Source organism: Protopterus annectens, chromosome 8.part0 (assembly GCF_019279795.1).
Source record: "Protopterus annectens isolate FY-2018-M chromosome 8.part0, PAN1.0, whole genome shotgun sequence".
NCBI classification, from domain to species: Eukaryota; Metazoa; Chordata; order Ceratodontiformes; family Protopteridae; genus Protopterus; species Protopterus annectens.
In genome coordinates, this window is record NC_056741.1 from 463,522,070 (window position 1) to 463,544,569 (window position 22,500).

The 22,500-nt window shown below is 43.0% G+C and overlaps 1 protein-coding gene across 3 annotated transcripts in view; it reads left to right on the forward strand.

Moving 5' to 3' along the window:
* The window catches only part of HJV (hemojuvelin BMP co-receptor), a 464,608-nt gene that overhangs the window by 220,853 nt on the left and 221,255 nt on the right, over positions 1–22,500 (forward strand). The gene's annotated exons all lie outside the window — the stretch shown is intronic.

Here is a 22,500-nt window from a genome sequence, read left to right on the forward strand (position 1 = left end):
AACTGGAATATTTGTCCAATTATGTTTTCTGAAAATCACATTATAGTTATCACAGGTAAGTACAAAAGAAATTAAAGCTATGAGTGAAGATTTTAAATTAGCAATCTGTAAACTAGTCATATCACCTTTTCTGAAAAAAACACCTGATAGTTATTTTCCACTTATTTCTTGTACATAGAAGCTTGAGGTCCTGTAACCATTATGACTTCATATTTTAGGGTGGGAGGAATCTATGCCTCTCGGAGGCAAAACCATGTGGTTGTAACTTGCTATACATGGAAATTATCGTTTTTCATAATAACTCAAGAAAAAGAGCCCAGTTTTTCTTAGATTTTGATTGGGGTACGATTTTGTTAGCCCTGGTGATAGTTTAGTGATGACTTATTATCGATTATTTAGATAGGGTAGTCAGTGTTCCATGAAAGCTACAGTAAAATTTTGGAGTTCCACTGTGTGATGTAGTGCCATGATTATGAATTATCTGGACCTTTAGTGCATACACATATATGTGCTTACATCATTTATAGCTCATCAAGTTTACCTTTGCTTATTTTAAAATCTAGTACAAGCTCACATTGGAAAATAATATCGCCCATATTCACACAGAAAACAAATTTCCTCCAGATTCACCCTACTTTATCATCTTCTGTACAAGAAAATTAAGGTAAAAGTAAGTATAAAACCCTGTATGCTAAGTGAAGGGTAAAAAAAAGTCTATGAACAGCACATTTTGAAAAGCTAGAGGCAAAAATGCCCAGTGATCCAAAGAAATGTAATATATTTTTCACTGTTAGGTTCATATGATTCACAAGTAAGTACAATGGGCGTGCATGACTCAGAAGATACTTTTATCTGCATACTTGACTGTGAGAATAAGATCTGTCCCACTAACATTTAGTTTTCATTTAAAAAGGGAGACTTGGCTAATGTAACACCTGAGTCCCATTTGTCCATACTAAAATAAATATCTGAAAACGATCCAGACCAAGAATATTGCCTAAGTTGCATTTCACCGCCTCCAAAAATAGACATAAATCCAGCCCTTAGAAGTTCCTGAGAAAACTGAAGTTGGGAAACAAGAGTTAATAAGCTTAAGTAACTACAAAGGATATGAAAAATATGTGCTACTTTGACATCTTTATAACTATTTCTTTTTGTCTTTTATATCACTGTTTATCATTAAACAAATGTGATATGTCACCTCCAGACCATATTTCGCAGTATACTAAATGAATTTACAATATAGTGCAAGTAAGCCAGGAAAGTGTGGTGGTGATATGATTATATATGTAAGGTGCAGCATAATAATTAGAAATGCCAAACTTGTAATTAAAAGTGAAAAATAGATAAATTAATTAATCAATAAATAAAAACAGGATAAAACCAAATGGATGTTATGCACAAGAGTACATTATATTTAATTCCAAGTGTATGTCTTTTGTAGATGAAGAACTTCCTCTTTCACTGCATAACTCCTGAAATGTTGAAGGCTCATGGTAGTAACCTACAGAGGCAACACTAGTTGTTTATTTTGGCATTATTTGGTTTTACAAATAGTAGTTAAATGACTGAGGAGTAGGAGAAATGATTCATCATGCATTAACAGATTGCTAAGATAATTATGGGTTCAAATGAAAAACAGATGGCAGCTAGTAATGTTCTTTATATTTTGTTGTTTAGTCCAGTACAGGTAGACTGAGTTGTAATACACTGTCTAACATGGGTTTTGGAAATGCAAGGCATCAGACCTCCCATTTTGCAGTTTCTTTTGGTATACACACACTCACACAAATAGATACACCAATATACATGTATATATTACATATATATATATATATATATATATATATATATATATATATATATATATATATGTACATGTATAAATTGTATATGTGTGTGTGTGTGTGTGTGTATATATATAAGATACGCCCATTCACACATGTCTCCACACAGAAGACGCTCTAGCTGAGAATCGAACAGGACAATGTCTTACTGTGAGGCGACAATGCTACCGCAGCACCACCACCGCAGTACGTGTGTATATACATATATATGTATATATATATATATATATATATATATATATATATATATATATATATATATATATATATATATATATAGTCTTTAGTTAATCAAACATTTTTCATTCGGGTACAAGTAGTATGCCAGCATTGTTTTGTGCTAGTTTAGGGTATAGTAGAGTTTGGGAATTTGCCCTTTCCCCCTTGTTGTGTGATCTACATAAGTAGTGAGAAAGAATGAAATTCTGTGCGATATCAAAGCATATTCTAGTAGAAGACATTCTTTGTTTATTCATACATTTTTTTTCTTATTTGTTTAACCACATAAGCCTTCTTTAATCATGCATTTTTCCTGGTCATGTAACTACATAAGCCTACTATTCATAACTGGTTCTTTTCATGTGTGATGCTGATAAACTGTCTGCTTAGTCAAGTTGCTCAAAGTCACAGATTTTGCAAATGAAGATGATGGGAATCTATCCCAGGATTACATGATGAATCTGCTTAGTATCTCATAGTTTAATCCTTTGTGCTAAACAGCCATCATTTTAGTGATGATGCTGTGTGTATACCAATATCCATGCTGTCTGTCAAGAGACTGTATTATCTTTGGGTACTGTCCTGCTGTCCTTGGATAAACAGGGACTTCATTTTGTTAACACTGCTTCATGTTTTCTTCTATATTTTTTCTCTTTTGTGTGAACTCTTTCATGTATCATTTTCTAAGTTTGTCTTTTGATTCGCATCAGTGAACTTTATAGTGCCTATTTCAGGAAATCATTATGCCTTTGCGAACTTGTGATATCAGACTGTGACATTACAGCCTTAGAGGTAATCAAACATCAGAGCTGTATCAGAGTTTGTGCAGATTTTAATACAGTGTCGTATCCCTTAGAGTAAAGAAAAGAACAGCAGGAGGGATTGTTTCACTTCACTTTGTCTCGTAGTGATTTTTGGAAATGGAATCAGATGTGTCCCTTAATTTTCAAACCTGGACTAATACAGCATTACCGCATATGCTGTAGTATAGCGAGTCCTCATTTGTCTTTATAAGCATGACTGCCATGGTATAGAATGACAGCTGACGGGCATTAGTTCTACATTCCTGAGAATGACAGCACTAAATACCACAGCTAATATCAGTCCAGAAAGAGACATGGACAGCTGGGCAGCTGTAAAGTTGGACAGAGTTTCCTGGAGATGTCATGCTGAACCTGGGAATTGACCTACCCCCACAAACATCTTCTTACTCTCTTGTTCTAATTTGTTTGTAAACTGTTGGAATGTGTCCATACATCTGCTGTATGATTTAGTTGCCTAATGAGGCTTTTAGAAAACATGAATGTATGAAATTCAAAAACTTACTGCCAAGTATTTTAATGGGGTCAGTTTATTTTCTTATTTATTTATGTTTAATATCTTTTTCTTTACCAGATTGTGGGTTCCTAGTATGCTCTGATTCATTAATTGTTTCTCTCATTGTCACTGACAAAAGCAGTGACAGATAACAAAATTGACGTAACTGCTTCCATGTTGTAAGGATAACTTCCTGTCACCCTGATCTTTATCCTTCTGTTTTGCATGATCCCGAATTCCTAGAAGTAGAATGCACCTCCAGTCATATTATGAGCCTTCTGGAACTTTCGTGTTTTTCTCTGTAACACCTCTCCCGTCGTAACATCCATACATGTTCTTGTGCACTACGTTTTGTGAACTCTTGTTTGTCACTTTATATGCTTGGCTTAAAAGAGAAAACATCATGTACAAGTATGCATTGCCTAGCCACAGGTTATCCTTTATTACTGTGAGTGATTTGAGTTTAAACAGATCAGCTGCGTGTTTGTCTTTCTGTGAGTTCACTTCGTTGCAGGTGCAGAAACTTCCAGCTTTTCTTGCACAAACCATTAGAGATAGTATCAGTACTCTGGGGACGAGCTTGCAGAAGGCAGCATGACTCAGCTTAGTTTGACTTGGAACATTTAAGCCAGAGATCTCTGACCAGCTGTTCTTGGCTGCTGGTCAAACATTACTGCCTTGTCAGTTTCAATATTTTCTTACGTGATTACATTTATTCTCAGTTTTAATTTTCTTGACTAAATTGACAGCATTTGTTAGTTTTTTTCTCAATTCTTTCTTAATTACATTTGCCACTTTTCTGCTGCTTAATTTAATAAAAAAGTCTCTTCATTTCTCTCACCCTTTGAACTTCGTTATGTTTATAACCACTGCTTGATTTTCACCCTTTGGCCTTATCCTCTGGTCATATTCCTGCATTTTTTTAGTCTTCATTTTTGTTATTAAAAACAATCCCCGGGATTCATGAAGCTTGCGCCAGGTGCAGACATAGCGTCGGCGATCTAACACCAAATATGGCTGCCAAGCAATTCAGGTACAAACTCTTTCTATGTGCACTAGCTGTGTACGCTATGCCCGCACAGCTCCTGGTGCCTGTATGCTAATCACCCCATGTGCAGCAGTGTAGCATGCAAATGAAGGTATATAGAGATTCAGGAAGTGGTGCAGGCATAGTGTAAGCATGCAGAAATGTAAACCGAAAAAAACGGTTTACATTTTTGCAAACATAAAATCGGAGCCATGACAGCGGACCAAACACATGTATTATACTGTTAATATATGCCAATGGCTAAATATATAGCCATTGGCATAAAAAAAAAATGCACAAAATATGAAAAAGAACTAACACTAATGCGAAGTTAAAGTGCAGGGCATCAGTGCGTAAAGGGGATCACAATGAAAATAGAATTATATGGAATAAAACTGCAATGTGACACTTTTCATGATTTTCCCATAATAGTCAATGGCATGCATGCTACATCACACCATGGCACAAGGGTTGCTAAGGGGCTGTGACAGTGCTCTGCGTGGTAACTAGCAATTAGTAAGCATTGCCATGCAAATGAGATTAGTAATAGTGAATCACAAATTTCCCGCCAGTGTAAGGATGTACCTCACAGTGTAGCGTTACAACACCGAGGTGTGCCCTGGAGATAAAGATGACATCAGGAGAGGGGTGTGCCCCCTTTGCTGTAAGCACATTGGAGCATTGCTAATCTGGTTTGCCTGTTGCTAAGCAAAGCTGCAGGATAGGGGTGTGTTGAAGTAGCCATAGCTTTGCTTAGCAGAGAGCACACAAGGTAACCAAATGTGCATGTGAACGTGGATGAAAACATGCTGTAAACCCGGTAAATGGCTGTGCACGGCACGCACCAGTGCGGAAACAGGAAGGATATGGGAAAAAGATAAGGAAATGCTGCAGCATGGAAATTGGAGTACAAATGAGTAATTAACACCTAGGAACCCACAGTGGGCCATTGACAACAGCTAACAAGGCTGCTAGCAGCTACCTGCAGAACAGGAAAGGGGAGGTGCCGTACTGCAAAGAAAACAGTACTGTCACAGCAGAACAAAGCAAAATTGCAGTAGATCAGCTGCATAACACATTTCACAACACATTCCTCGGTAGAGAAAGTACAAAACAAGAAAGTCGGCAGCTGGATGCATGCCTGACAATGGGAGGGGATTCGGGTTGAAAAGTGAATTAAAGGGCAACAGATAAATCACAGCAGGCAAGCATAATTCAACACCAAAGGCCCCACAATTGCAGTACTTGCTGTAAAACCTATAATTAAGATACCCTGCAACTGGAATTGCACATACACACCCAATGGCATCAGCAGGATCCATAGCACAATAGTATAAAGTGTGAAAGCACCTTACACACACTTGTGTATTCTCATACACTCTGCACCATCGGTGTATACAGATGGGGAACTTTTAATATGTACATGTTAGGGGCTGACATAGCTTTGATTCACCAGCATGTGTTGGAGACTGAAGGTGGTGTGGAGGATGATGCTGACAACCACCTCAGGCACGGGAGGAGGAGGAGAAGAGTGTTCAGACCCAGGGTAACCTACCAGGGGCTAAATTATCTGGAGATAGTAGAGGGTTACAGGGTGGACAGGGACACCATACAGCAACTTGTTGAGCTGTGCCAGCCATGCCTCAGAGCCAAAAATAACAGAGGGGAACCCATCCCAGTGGACAAGAAGGTATGTGTAAGCTTGAGAATACTAGCCACAGGTACCTTTCACAGGCCAACTGGGGATATCCTGGGGATCTCACAGGCATCAGCATCCAGGGTACTCCACCAGTTCCTGGATGCCATGTTACCACATGCCAATGAGCACATATACTTCCCCCGAACGCAGGAGGAGTAGGCCAGCAATACGCGTCTCTTCCACCGTGTGGCAGAATATCCAGAGGTACTGGGTGCAATAGACTGCATGCACATACACATCAAATCACCACCCGGTGAGCAGGGTAGGCGATACATAAACCACAAGGGATACCCCTCCATCAACTGCCAGGTCGTGTGCAATGCCCAGGGCATTATCATGGATGTGTGTGCTGGCAGCCCTGGAAGCTATCACGACTCCCACATCTGGCATGCCTCACAGCTGTATCAGGTATTTGCCAGGGGGGCATCCCATATGGCCACCTGGTGGGGGATGCTGGCTATGCACTGGAACCATGGATGATGACTCCCATTATAAATGCACACACACACCCATGCAAGAATGCCATAATGAGGCACACGCACAAACCAGAATCATCATAGAGCATGTGTTTTGGATGCTGTATTCACGGTTCCATTGCTTGGACATATCTGGTGGAGCCTTGCAGTACTCTCCAGGCACATGTGCCCACATCTTCATAGTATGTGCCATGCTACACAATATGATCCTGCGGAAACAGCTGCAGCAGGGACAGAATGGTGAAGGCCCTCACAGCCCACCACCATTGCCAAGGGCCCCACAGGCACAGAGGGACTCAGACCATGAACACCCTGAGCCAGCCCCAGTAGGCAGACGGAGGTATGCCCAGTATGCCCATGCCTTGGCAAAGAGGGAACGTATAGCACACACACTGACAGTGTAGGCACCTACAGACTGACAACCTTCTCTACCTGCACACACAGTAAACATGGATAGCACACACACAAGACCACCTGTAAATTGTCATGTATAGGTGGTCTATTGTGTGCATCCTACATAGGCAGCTCTCAACTATTGCACACACAACCGCTACTGGCACAAGGTAAGTCAACATCTGATCAGTAAATTAAGCTATCAGCATGTGCTGATTCTGTATGTATAGGTTCATAGGTACATAGGTAGGTACTTTGCTAACTGCCCGAGGCCATTCATAAGCCTAGCCAAATTGTGTCAGCTGTTGCCACCCCATTGATTAACTAACTGTCTCTCTGTAGAGCAGAGCCAATTGCAGGATCCCTCGTGTGTATCCACTGTTCCCATCCACTCTGCAAGATTTCCCTGGAGTGTTAGTGAGGGGCTCCATATAATGTAATTAGGGATGTAGTTCCAAAGCATGGGGAGTACCTGTGACAGGAATCTGTCACTCCAGCATCTTCCAGTTATGGCTGTGGCAAGGTGTAGCTCATTACAGTGTGTGGCTCACTGTGACATGGACTCCCATAGGTGGAGCATATCCATTAAGCCTGACTTTGACATGGCTTTGTTGGCCAGCAAAGATCATCTCTGAGTAAACAAGATGCCACTGAGTAATGCAAGAGTTCATTCAGTCTGGCAGCATAGGACACATGTCTGAGGCCAGTAATTCTCTTGGCAAGGTATGTTCGTGGACCCTCCAGCTGTTGGATGTGTCTTCTGAGGTACATCCCAAATGGGTTATCATAGTCGATGATGGGATTGATGAGTGATGAGTAAAGGGGCACAATAACCTCAGTATGTCTAGATGCAAACCCTTAAGTAATCAGATGGCCTACATAGAAGGATGTCCTAATTACTTTGGAGATATGATTGTCAAAGGAGAGATCACTACCTAATGTCATCCCCACATACCCATTACCTTGTCTGTATTAAAGTGGCTGCCACTCATGTGTTAATATGTGGGTGTTTAGTTTTCCCACAGTGGAATGACCATGCAGGTTGTGGGCTTTAGCTGGAGGCCATGACTTTGAAACCTTGTGTTGGTCTATGTGAGGCCCCTTGAAGGATGTCTGTGACAGCTGGGCTGTCAATTATGGCTCCCAGTTTGCAGTAATCACCAAACACGGTCTGCTGTAGTCCACCTGTGTTTGCCTGTACCTCTGAAAGTATATGGCAAACAGTAGGGGTCCCAGGACTGAGCCCTGTGGGACACCAGTTGTGGCTGGTTAACAGTTGGACCTGGAGGCTGCTAGGCTTACCATGTGGGTTTTGTGTGTAAGCCTGTTGGCAACCCAACCTGTGATGTATGGGTGTATGTACTGGCTGGTGAGTTTATAAATAATACCTGAGTGGGGAATGGTGTCAAAATCCTTGACGAGGTCCAGGTAGTATGTGTGAACTACCACACCCCTCACCTAAAATCTAGGTGAATGTAAGACATCAAACATGTTCAGTAGGCATGATCTGCACTCAATCAAGCTGACCTGGGTTGGGTTGAGTGTCTAGAGGTTCCCAATGTCTCTGTTAATGAGTTCCATGATAATGCGCTCCATAGCCTTGCAGACCAGGCTAGTCAGGCTTATAGGACAATAGTTCCCGGGGTCCATTGTGGCGCCACCTTTGTGGAGTGGGATAACTGTTGCTGTGTGCCACTCTGTGGGTATGTAGCCTGTAGAGAGGCTGGGTTTGAACAGTGTGTTTAGGTGAGGGGTTAGTTCATTTGGAGCTCTTGTAAGACACAGCCTGGGACACCATCCGGTCCCATTGAGGCTATGTTTTTGGCTTTGGATAGGGCTGTTTTAACCTGTGTGTCAGTGATTGCCTGGGGCCATACATTCTTCTGGTATGGTTATGAGCTGTTTAGGGGGGGAGAGGGGTGTGAAGTTTGCACTGAACCTGTCTGCCAAAATGTTGGCAATATCAGTCAGTTCAGTGTATTTTGTGCCAGTCTGCACCAACTCAGAGCAGATCTGAGAATTCCCACTTAGGTTCTTGACATAACTAAAGAACGCTTTGTGGTTATATGTAGGGTCCTTGGAAATTTGTCTTTTGAAGCTAGCCTTGGATGATTTCATGAGGGATCATAGTTTCTTGCTGATACTGATCAGGGATGTCTGTCCTTCTAGGGATTTCACTCTTGTCTGTACTAGTTTCCTCCTTCGATTGTAAAGCCTGTTTATGGCAGGGGTCCACCAGTCCGGTTTCCTTTTCTTGGAGGAGTGAGTCTAGGTTTGACTTGGGATAGCATGATCCATGCATTTCTGCAGATGATCATAGAGTGCCTTTGTATAGGTTTCAGCATTTTGGATAGCATTGTCCATTGGCTTGGGGGCTGTGAACCTTTACACCTCGGACTTAAGCAATGTGAAGTCTGCTTTGGAAAATATTTTCATGGTGGTTTCCTTGTTTGGGGTTGTGGGCGGAATGTGAATATCCAGAGTGATTAGTCTATGGTCTGATCTAACCAGCGAGGGGTTGACATTAGGTGTGGGACACCGGTCGCCCATGTTGGTGATGACCAGGTCCAATATGTTGTTCCCTCTGGGGGGGGTGTAGACCAGTTGTTCCAGGGCGTTTGAGTTTAGAAATTCTAGGATGCACTGGGAAAGGGAGTTAGTACTTGAGTAGTTCTCCCAGTTAATGTTTGGGTAGTTGAAATCACCCAGTATTAGGGTCTTTGGTAGGACCTGCATATTTCCCAGTGTCTCCAGAAATGCGGAATGTGGGTCCTGGGTCATGGTGGGTGATCTGTAGCAAGCTACAATATGGATTGCAGTTTTGCCCATTGTCAGTTGCACTTGGATGATCTCTGATGTATCGTGCTGTGCCACTAACCTGGAGGTGTGAGTATCCTTGATGAATATGGATACACCTTCACCTTTTGTGTTGTGGTCCGGGTTCTGTGGTCGAAAGGTGTGGTATGAGTTATAGCCTGGTAGTGCTGGGGTGCTCTCTGGAGCCTTAAACCAGGTTTCTGTTACCGCACATGTTCTCCATACTGAGGAGTGCCTCGAGTGTGTGCATTTTGAGGTTTAGACTTCTGGCATTGAGTAGCAATACCCTCAGTTTCTGGTTACTTGTGCTATTTACGGTGGTGGGTTTGTCTTATGAGCCTTGCCTAAAAGTCCACCTTGCCTAATTTCCACCTCTCTACTATTGTTTGCAAGCAATGACAGCTGTGCATGTGTACATGTTCTGCAAATGTGTACTGACCCTTGTTACAGGGCTGTGCCAAATGGCTATGTGCACACCTACATAGAGTGGATACTGACAGTAGAGACACACTGGTTGAACATTTAGATTTGTGTAGCCTAACCTCTCATTGCCAGACTAACAGCTGCTTGGAAATATGTTGACAGTACTGGTAATGAAACAGGGTGCATATCATCTTTAACTCCAGTGTGACATCTGCAGTAGGAGTGTAAGATGTAAGAAACTGCTGCCCATGTGTAATAGCTGCTTCATAGGTGATGGCGTACACTATCTGATTATATCCTGATCATGTCGATAGTGGCAGCAGAGTCTATTGATATTTGACTCTGTGTGGGAGTGGGTGTCTGTGCCCAACAGAGCTCATGGTTCTGCTGGGTATGTGAGTATATACCCAGACAAGGATACAGCCCTGTTCACACTTGCATCATCTGTAATCAATTATCAGGATGTGATGTGGCCCTCAGAGGGGGATTGCTACTAAAGTTAGCTACAATGTTCCTGTAATAGCTAGTGTTGCCACGTCCATAACACAAATATTTACATGTGAGCATCATTGTCTAAAACATCTTCATAACCAGTAAATATACTAAATACAGTACGTGGTACTTGTTGTACTGAATGCTCATACAGGCATGTCCACTAGTCAGCTACTGGTGTTTGCTAATGTCAGCTTTGTGTATGTGGCCATCCTGGGGGAATGAAATCTTTATGCCATGTACAATGCCAAACCCGCCTAACACCACACCCCACACATTGTCTGGGATGCAGCTACAGGGGTGAGCTTGGAGGCAGTCCATTCTACACCCATGACTGGACTAGACAGTCAAGAGGTGTAGGTTAACACATGCATCTCATCACCACAACCAAACACATACCCTTACCAGAACACAGTAAGGACACACACACCCATGCCACCAGATATCGCACACATCCACAGAGGCATCTAAGTATCTGGCTAAGCAAGAGGCCTCCCAAGTTGGAATAGACAGACAACAGAATACAAAGACTGTACAACATAGTTTGCATAATTGTGTCACACCTCAGAACATGTGGCTGGAAACATGGCCAACAGTACTCATTTGTGAATGGAAACCCTAGCACTATGTTACACACCAAGCTATATGAGGGCAAACATACTGTCAACTGCCTGTCTGCCATGATTAGCCACATACCCATACACCCAGACCACCTTTAGAATTATATACGTTTCTGGCATATTCTATGTTGTTGTGCAGGACCTGTGATGCAGTAGCCTGGACTGCATGGAAACACATGTAGGAACTGTCAGGTCTTGTAGCCCATGCAGTATGTCCCAAGTCCTGGGTAGCATTCTCCCATTGGCCAGAATGATGCAGCAGTATGGGGACAAGGATTGTTTTCCACAATTGTATAATGTACTGGTGTAATTCAAAGAGTATCCAGCATCTCTCTGCCTGGGATAACATGGTTGCCAGACCATGATGCTTTGCAGACAGGGCCTGCACCTGTCACCCCTGAGAATCTTGGATACTGGCAACGACCCATGCTTCCTCTATAGTGCCCTCATCATGCCAGGTTCAAGTGAAAGTCCACTGGTGCAACAGGGACAGCCAAAAAATAAACTGTGGGTCTTGCTACTCAATGATACAAATCAGGTACTCAGTATGGACTCACTTACGGCAATCTGAAATATGGAGAACATATATGTGCAGTGATTGAGATATGGTTCAATGCTTTGGAGAGCACCCCTGCATGGCCATGTTATAACACATACCTCACCTCTTGGCCATCATCCTTTATTGGAAAACATGGGCCACAGGTGTGTCCAACTTCCTGAGGGATATGTACACCCTCACGCTAGTTGCACTTGCACAACGTAAGATGCATTATGCTGAGCAACTACCTTTGTGCCAAAGTGTAATCCAAATTGTACCTTATGACAGATCATCCACCATGCCTCAGAATTCCCAACTGTCATTGTGCTGTAATGGGGAATACCAGTTTTGAGACAGGAAACCATAATCATGGCCACTCAGCTATCCCATTATGAGCTAAGAAGACTCATCATGTACCAAAATGTGCTCAATGCATGTTGGATTTCATCAACACCAATGACCTGGATCACCATAGTCATACCAACAGGGCTAACAGTATGCCACACATGGTCAGTCTTCAAAGCCAATGTTATGCTCCTTAAGAGCAAAGTGGTGACTGTCATGGCACCCATGCAGATGTACAATGCATGTGCAAATGCTGGGTCCTACACAAATGCTCTTTAAGCATTCACATATGTGCAGTGATCATGCCATTGAAACAGAAACAGGATTCAAACAAACACAAACATGAAGGCAAACTGGTGGTACCCTGCCTTAAACTGCACCACAGAAGGTAGTAACTGTTGCAAGAGTCAACACACATGAGTGGAAGTTGATCCATGGTCAGCCTCAATAAGATGCAGATACACCATATAATGCCACGCAAAGCTACTGTGAAATGAATCATCTACATATTATGAGGCCAAGCACAGAGGAGTCCATGGCTGTGTCATGAAACATAATGGCAACAATAAGACCTGCTGTGCTTCACAGCACTATGGCATGAGAAGGACTGCACCTACGGAAATAGCACCTGTTCATCCAGATAGGGTCTTGGATAACATAAACATACTGTCCCCCCAACAGGTACACATTCATATATCCATGTACACTACAGAACCCCTGTAATAACAACTATGCAGGTACAAGCTGCACTCTCTAATGCCATAAATACAGGCTGCATGGGACCTGTCCACATCCCAGGTTGTATTCTACACAAATGTCAAAACAATCTTCTCCCCACATAAACATCATGTACAATCATAGCTTCATGTCAGGCTGTGTACACACTGAACGGTGCACAGCAACAGTCATCTGTTAATGCTGTCAATATCCGAGGGACCCTGGTATGTGTACAGCTGACCTGGTTACAAACAGTGGTATAATTGCATTGCATAACACATATTGCAACAGTGTCAGTACATGGGTACTCTGTACAGTTGTTGTAGGGCTAGGTACAGTCCACCAGCCAAAGGTTATTTGGTGTTGTACCATTACATGTCATACCACATATATGGATGTATGTTGGTGGTCTGAGGACATGGTGGTGTCTGAGGATTACATCCTAGAATGCAGCTTTTGACAATGTGACCTGCACCTGGCTCATCTGTGATGACTTATGTTGGAGTACTGGTCTGTACATTTGAGTAGCCATTATGAATGTGGGGACACCACCACCTGGAGTGGTCTGTACCAGTGTTATGGCCTAGATGTCTGGTTCTGAGTTATATGGTGGTAGTGCTATTGTGCACTACAGAACCTCCAGCCAGGTGTTCCTCACTGCACAGATGTCAGTATACCCCATTGTAGGTTCAACAGTGAGCAGCTGTGATTACGACAGCAACACATCTAGCACTGGTTAGCATAAGCATACAATGCAATTGTCTTCTAGGTGTCAGGGTGTTATCCTGTGTTTAGGACATTTGCCTTGGAATGGCATTATATGGGCAAATGCGACCTAGGTATTATCACCACTCCCTTGAATCATGGATGCATATGATCTGTGACAAAAGCTTGTCGTCTGTCAGTCATGTCAGCCCAGAATGACAGACACTGGACAACCTCATAATTACAGCAGGACATTGGCTCATTGTGTTGGTCAAGCAGTTGCCATTCCTAGCATGACATCATTGTGAGTGGTAGTATTGTGCTTGGTATAGACTGATACATCTAAGATGACGGACAGCAGCAGATGTTGTGTAGATGACCAGTGTCAGATATATGTAGTGCAGCGTTCCTGCTAACAATGACAACTTCTAACACCGGAGTCCATTACAACATGTTCTGTACGTCTAACTGTATGAGCATGGCCACTGTGGCCTTCCATGTTTAGAATCAGAGTGCATCCCACACAGCACTGTGCTACTAAGTGTATGAGCATGCCCAGTATAACCTTGTGTAGTTGGACTCATATAGTGCATTCCAAACAGCCCTGTGCTACTACTAGTGTGAGCATGCCCACTGACACCTTGTGTAAATTATGTGCTTCTATGTTTATGAGCATGGCCACTGTAAACCTCTATAGTGATAGTAGTCATCCATTCCACAGATGGGCATACTCCTGTTCAGGCTGGACTCCTACGTTAAACACACAGGTTCACAGCTATGTACATCTTAACTGTCAGCATCCCTGTTGATGTCCGCAATCCTAGAAGGTCATGATGACTGCCTTGGAATGCGTAATCTCTGTGGCGCAATTCGTAACTGTGTAGTACTGTAATAGTGATCTGTAGATAGGCAGGTGTTCTGATCCCACCACTGGCGTGTGTGTGTGTTGTTTCCATCTGCCTGAGGACAGAACAAGCCTTTTTAGAGTACTCACACTCCGTACAATTCTTATACTCACATTTGCAAGGCTGATGATGTCACCCTCCTAGGAATACACCTCTGGGATTACTGTGACCCAGTAATCTCAGTAGCACATTCTGTAACTGCGTAATACTGTAGCGTGATGAAATAGTTAGGTCGGTGTTCTCATCCCAGATATGCCAACTGTGTGTGTCAGTCTGCCAGAAGGCAGAACAATCCTTTTTAGAGTACTCACACTCCGTACATTTCCTATACTCACCTTTGGCAAGGCTGATGATGTCACCCACCGAGGAATACACCTCTGGGATTGCTGTGACCTAGCAATATGTAACTGCATAATGCTGTAGTGTGATAAAGTAATTAGTTCGGTGTTCTAATCCCAGACATGCCAAGTGTGTGTGTATGTGTGTGTGTGTGTGTGTGTGTGTGTGTGTGTGTGTTTGTCCGTCTGCCAGAAGACAGGACAGTGCTTTTTAGAGTACTCACACCCCATACAATTCCTATACTCAACTTTGGCAAGGCTGATGATGTCACCCATCACACCTCTGGGATTGGTGTGACCCAGTAATCTCTGTAGCACATTCTGTAGCTGCATAATGCTGTAGTGTGATAAAGTAGTTAGGTCGGTGTTCTAATCCCAGACATGCCAAATGTGTGTGGCCATCTGCCTGAGGACAGAACAATGCTTTTTAGAGTACTCACACCCCGTACAAATCATATACTCAACTTTGGCAAGGCTGATGATGTCACCCACCTAGGAATACACCTCTGGGATTGCTGTGACGCAATGGTGGTAGCGCATAAGTGTCTAGTCACTGGATGTGTTGAGGAGCGTGTTTTGTAGTTTCCCTATATAGTGGCCATATATGTCACAATCATCCAAGAAACTGGGTTGGCAAGATATATCCATACATTTGGCAATAGGCCTGGTGAGTACAGTCAGCAACCCTAATATTACCCAGAATACAGTCTGAACCCATGTGTCAGGCAGAAACACACTTGCCTTGGGATTAACACCAGTACATAATACAGGAGCTGCTGATGTTTACCTTTTCATTCTTTTCTAATGCTTTGATGTCAAGAGGTTTGTTCTTGGGATATATAATATATATCTATGTATGTGTGTGTATATATATATATATATATATATATATATATATATATATATATATATATAGACATTAACACACATACATCTATGTAATGGAATACATGTCCTATACTGTTGAATGACTGTGCTGGATGATATGTTCATGATAACATCCAATGTCTGTATATCTGCCATGGTTTATTGGTAAAACACATCAGCTGTGGTATGCAGGGTCCTGGTTTTGGGCCTTGCAGAGGCCAGTTATTTTGTGGCTGGGCAGAACAAGGGCCGTTGGATATGGAGTGAGTAAGGCACTTTTAGGAAGTTGTGAGCGGGTGTGTGCGGATTTGTGCGATGGTAAGCAGTGGTTAGTTTAGGGGAGGCTCAGTATGGGACATGTAACTATGCATTAGCAGGCAATCCTATGCAAATGAGGTGAAGGATAGTGAATCTCAGTTTTCCCCAGGGTGTGGCAGGTCCCAAGAGTGTAAGAGTATAGATAGCCGGGTGCAAGACTTGGATATAGGTGACATCATGGGGGTGTTTCAGGCATACTGTAAGAGGATTTGAGCCCTGTGGCTTGGGATTGCTCCTAGCTTAGCATGGCTAAGCTAGGGATGTGTCTAAACCTGCCTAGGGCAATTGGAAGGGAAAACAGCAGTAGGAAAGTAATCAAGGAGAACTAGCTGAGCTGACAGGTGAAATGTATCAGGATTAGCCAATTACAGAGGCAACAGACCAGCCCAGCCCAGAACACTACTATAAACTAAGCAAACACCTTCCCCTCTGGTTTTTCCACACTCTACACCACAAGTGTATACAAGCGGGGAAATTTTAACAAACAAACCTACAAAATGAGAAGGGCTGCAGCAGGCAACATAGAACAACATGTGCAAGAGGCTGAGGGTGGTGAGGATGTGAATGCTGCCAAACAACCCACAGTGAGGAGACAGAGAAGAGTGTACAGACTCAGGGTAACCTACCAGGTGCTACATGAGCTGGAGATAGTGGAGCGTTATAGTGTGGACAGAGACCTCCTACAGCAAATTGTTGAGCTGTGCCAAACACACCTGACGCATCAAACTGGCCGAGGGGAACTCATCCCAGTGGATACCAAGGTATGTGTAGGCCTAGGTATACTAGCCACAGGTACCTCCCAAAGCACAACTGGGGATATCATGGGGATCTCACAGGCATCAGCATCCAGAGTATTCCACCAGTTCCTGTATGCCATTGTCAGCACATGCCAGTGAGAACTTTCATTTCCTCAACACACGTGATGTGTTGACCAGCAATATGCATCCCTTCCACCAAATAGCAGAATACCCTGGGGTAGTGGGTGCTAAAGACTGCATGCATGCATTATAGCACCACCCGGTGAGCAGGGTAGGGCCTACATCAACCAAAGGGGCATCCCCTCCATCAACTGCCAGGTTGTATGTGATGCCCAGGGCATTATAATGAATGTGTGTGCTGGCTGCCCTGGAAACTATGACGATTCAGAAATATGGCATCTGCTGTAGCTGTACCACAGATTTGCCGATATGGACATCCCCTATGGTCACCTAGTGGGGGATGGTAGGTACCCACTGGAGCCGTGGCTGATGACACCCATCAGAAATCCACACACACCTGAACAACAACGCCATAATGAGGCACACGCACAGGCCAGACATATAATAGAGCATGTGTTTGGGATGCTCAGGACACAATTCCAGTGTCTGAACACATCTGGGGGAGCCTTGCAGTATTCACCAGCTACATGCACCCAAATTGTTATGGTATGTGCTATGCTACACAATATGATCCTGCAGAAACAGCTGCAGTAGAAACAGCATGGGGCAGGGCCACACAGCCCCCCACCAAGGCCTGTACAGGCACAGAGTGACTCGGAGGGGGAACAACCTGAGCCTGACCCAGTAGGCAGAAGGAGGCGTGCCCAGTATGATCTGGCCTTGGCAAAGAGACAATGCATAGCATATGCACTGACACAGTAGGGACCCAGGGAATGACACCCTCTCTGACTCGCACAGACAGTAAAATGGATGCCAAACATGACACTACCTGTGCTCAACCATGTATAGAAAGTGTACTATGTGCATCCGACATAGGCAGCCCTCCAGCACCATCCTCAAGTCTGGCACACCCTCAAGGTAAGTCAATCAACCTACCAATTGCCAAATGGAGTAGAATGTGTTGTTACATGTAGCTATGGTATGGATGTGAGCATGCAAGGGAATTGGGTGGCCAAATGTTAAGGCAGCAGACAGTAGACACCCATAGTGGCACCATGAGATCTGTAACACATACTGGAGTCACCATAGTAGCCAGTACTACACAGGGTGACAAAACCCAGTACAGGTAATGGGCCGAGTGACATGTGTGTCCATAAGACCCACACAAGTCTCAGCCAGCAGGACAGGTGTAGATAGACACAAACAAATGCTGTACTATGGCCTCTGACTGTGCCCTATGGGTAACCCCTCCCCCAGACCCACACAGACAGACTACAGCAGGGCAGGCAATTGGATGTAAGTTGTGAAGGCTAGGAAGTCAGAAACTAATATGTTGGTAATTAAAGCTAAGATCTGTAGTACACTAGTATCCATCTAGCCAGCTCAATAGGTAAGATTACACACTGAAATGGAGTACCTGACATATCAGTACAGTCCTAGCAAATGTATACAAGTGTCAAGTGTGCCCCCCATCCAACGTACACTTATAGCAACAGTCAGGTGTGCCCCCCCCCGCTCCTGTGTAGGAATGAAGATACAGTCAGGTGTCCCCCCCGCTATACAGACATGTAGCAACAGTCAATGCCAAATGACCGATGGATACCCTGCAGACACAGCATGCTACCTGTCAGTGTGCAACACAAAGGTCGGCACCACAGTACAAACTACCTGGACTTGATCCACACATGCGATACAGATGGCCATACTGGGCCTGCTCATACACTTGAAGGTATGAAAGCAATGTCAGTCAAGGTCATACTGGGCATGCTCACACACTTAAACACATGAAGGCCATGTCTGCAAACACCAGTGGTCCAGAAATATCTGGCAGTCGCAGTTCTTAGTGCAGACACATGTCAGTATGCACCACTCCTGCCTTGCACACACAGTGGATAGGAATACAGGCATATATGTAAGGACAACACACTATAATAAGCCAAAGGTAGATGGACATTGTTGTGTGGAAGAGGGTGACTGTGACAAGGAGCCATCTGGGCCTGTCCCATCCAGCACACAGCCAAAGGGCCCCAAACACATGAGGTGCAGATGTCATTCACTGCAGATACTAGCCACCAGTATCTGTCAGCATGACAGACTATGTGGTGCACATGCCAACTGTGCAACATGACTATACAAGGAAGTAGTCATCTAGTAGCTGTATACACGTACCTGTGACATATGATCCCATGTGTGCCCGCATGTGACATGTCAACCCCTACATGAATGGTGTCTGGCCCATGCACACACTGCCCTCTCCATAGCAGTAGTATGACAAGCCTGCTGAGGTCATCCAATGTGAAATACACCTTTGGGAGAGCTGTAGCTCAGTAATCTCCATGGCACATCCCATAACTACATACTGCTGTAGTGATAAACTAGTTAGATAGTAGTTCTAACCCCAAACTTGCCAATTGTGTGTGTGATTGTGTGTGTGTCTGTCTGTCTCAGACTGTGTAGAGAGAAATGCTTTTTAGGCTACTCACAGTCCGTACAATTCATATACTCAACTTTGGCAAGGCTGCTGATGTCCCTCACCTAGAAATACACCTCTGGGAAAGTCGTAGCCCAGTAGTCTCTGTAGTGCATTCTGTAACTGCATATTCCTGTAGTGTGATAAAGTAGTTAAGACAGTGTTCTAATCCCAGACTTGCCAACTGCGTGTGTGTGTCTGTCTGCTGAGAACAACCCAATGCTTTTAGAGTACTCACACTCCGTACAATTCATATACTCAACTTTGGCAATCCTGCTGATGTCACCCACCTAGAAATACACCTCTCGGACTGCTGTTACCCAGTAATCTCGGTAGCGCATTCTGTAACTGCGTAATGATGTAGTGTGTTAAAATAATTAGGTAAGTGTTCTATTCTGAGGCATAGCAGGTGTGTGTGCTTGTCAGTCATATCCTGTGTGTTGGTCGCTGTGAGTGTCCATCCACTGGATGTGTTGGGGAGCATGTTTTGTAGTTTTCCTATATAGTGGCCATATATGTCACAATCAGCCAAGTGACTGGGTTGGCGAGACATACCCATATATTTGGCAATAAGCCTGGTGAGTAACGTCAGCAACCCTATTATCACCCAGACTATAGTCTGAACTCATGTGTCAGACAGGAACACACTTGCCTTGGGATTAACACCAGTACATAATACAGGAGTTGCAGGTGTTTTCCTTTTCATTCTTTTCTAATGCTTTGGTGTCACGAGGTTTGTTCCTGGGATATATAATATATCTATGTATGTATATATATAGATCTATATATATATATATATATATATATATATATATATATATAAATATATATATTTATATATATGAACATTAACACACATACATCTACGTAATTGAATACATGTGCTATACTGTTGAATGGGTACATTTCCGTTATCGGGGCAACACTATTAATGCAATCATTCAGGTGTATTGCAGCTCATTAACATGCCTGTCGAGCACATGTCGGTATAAAATGCTTGTGTTAATAATTAAATGTTTAACCAAGTAACTAGTCGAAATTTACACACATCTGCTTAACAGACATGTTAAGGTACTGCATTACAGCGGAGCGATCGCTTTAAAGTGTTGCCCCAGTAAGTCACACAGACAGGAAATCAGTAGTAAGGAAATACTTGTAAATAACATGACATTCCTTTCTACTGTTAATTAGGCATGACATGGTGATATGTACACTGCATGAAATGCCTAACATGAATTAACTGCCTGTGCTTACAGTTTACAAAGACAGAGTCATGCTGACCATTTGTAATCAGACAGTTTTCAGTCCTCTGTGAGGCCTGTGAAATGATGATTAAAAGACAATGAAATTGCTATGTATATGTTTGCCGTGAAGGGCTTACAAGACACAAGTTGTTAGGATTAGGCTTCAACTTGGATTAATTATGTAAAAGCTTTGTACAATAGCAACAGATGTATACATTGTAAACACAGTTATTTCCGGGCTCAGTGATGCCTTCCTAAATCCATGCCTGACACTCTTAAAAAACAAATGATCACTGTTTACTATTTGTAATCACATCCTTGTGGCTTAAAGAAGCCAAGTTAGTATAATTAGAGATGTTGAAGATGGGTGTTTGACAATGAAAACATTTTCTACAATGCCTGCTTTCCCTGTAATGGATAGACTGCTGTAATAGTAGGCCTTTGTCTTTGTTTTTGCACTATTCTGCTTTCAGGCAAATACTTTCAATGTGGGTGCTCAGCTCCGACTCCAACCTCAAGCCATGTTGTTTGGATGTTAATGTTAACAGTTGTGTGTAAATCAGTTACATGGATAAAATGTAAAAACAAAATGAAAACAACTGTAACGTCTACATTTTACACACACGTTAAGACTAACACAAATACATGGTTTGACAGTGGATTCAGAGGCCAGCAGCCGCATTAACAGTGTTGCCCCGTTAACGGAAAAGTCCCCCCACACAAACGCACTTAAACATGCTTACTGGTGCTTATATATGTTTACTACTGCATATTTGTGCTTACACCTGCTTAATAGTGACTTATTCATTATGTCACTAACACTGAGATTAAATGACATTAATTAAACATTTCATGCAGTACTCCAGTTCACATGTACATGTTCTTATGTAGGTTGTACAGCAATATGATGTATAAATATGTTTATATACACATTCCACATGGAAAATGATATGTGCTAGTGTGGGACTCGGACTGTGAATGCCTGTTAATTAGGCAAATGCTCTGACCAATACACTATTGCTGTGCTGCTCCAGTTGCATATATACCCATATACCCATGTCTCCTAGTTCCCCAAACACCCACCCCAACACTTCACTAACACTGCAGTCATCCATTCTCCAGCTGGATTCATGGTGTATCCACACCAATACACATTGGCTGCATCCTACCCCTGTAGACCCATCCCATCGGTTGACTCACTACATGTATCCTCAGGAATCCCTAACATTTAGTCCACAAACATTGGTGACATGAGTGACCAATAGGACACTATTCGTAATTTTTGCGTTATCCCACATGGGACACACTTGTCTTTATGTCAATTTTAGACTCTTACTTCCTTACATACTTACTCCCATTAACATGACACTACAATTAGTTATATAGTCTGACTATATGGTAACGTACACGTTACACATGAGAACTAATTATGTACGTGCTCAGCGTGATTCTTTTACAAATAGACCGGTTTAGTATTTGGCATTGCCATTGCAGGCAGATCACAGGGATATTTCCCTGTGTGAGACAGTCCTCATATTTGATTTATTCAGCACAGCACTGACTTTGGACATTGTACACACTTCTGCATTTTAGCAATTTTGGCCCTTCCCTCTTATGCACTACCTATTATTTTATCTACTGTCGAGGTTTGTAAGGGCACATTGATGTGTTTATATCTGCAAATGGAATGGATATGTTACAGGGAATGTACTTCTACATATAGATGTATGCATGTGAGTATGCATACATACTTATAACTAACTCGCTGGCCTCCACGAGGCAGTCCAGTTAGAACCAGGCCATCCAACCATGACACGCCTGGATCCATAATCACATACCAATGGT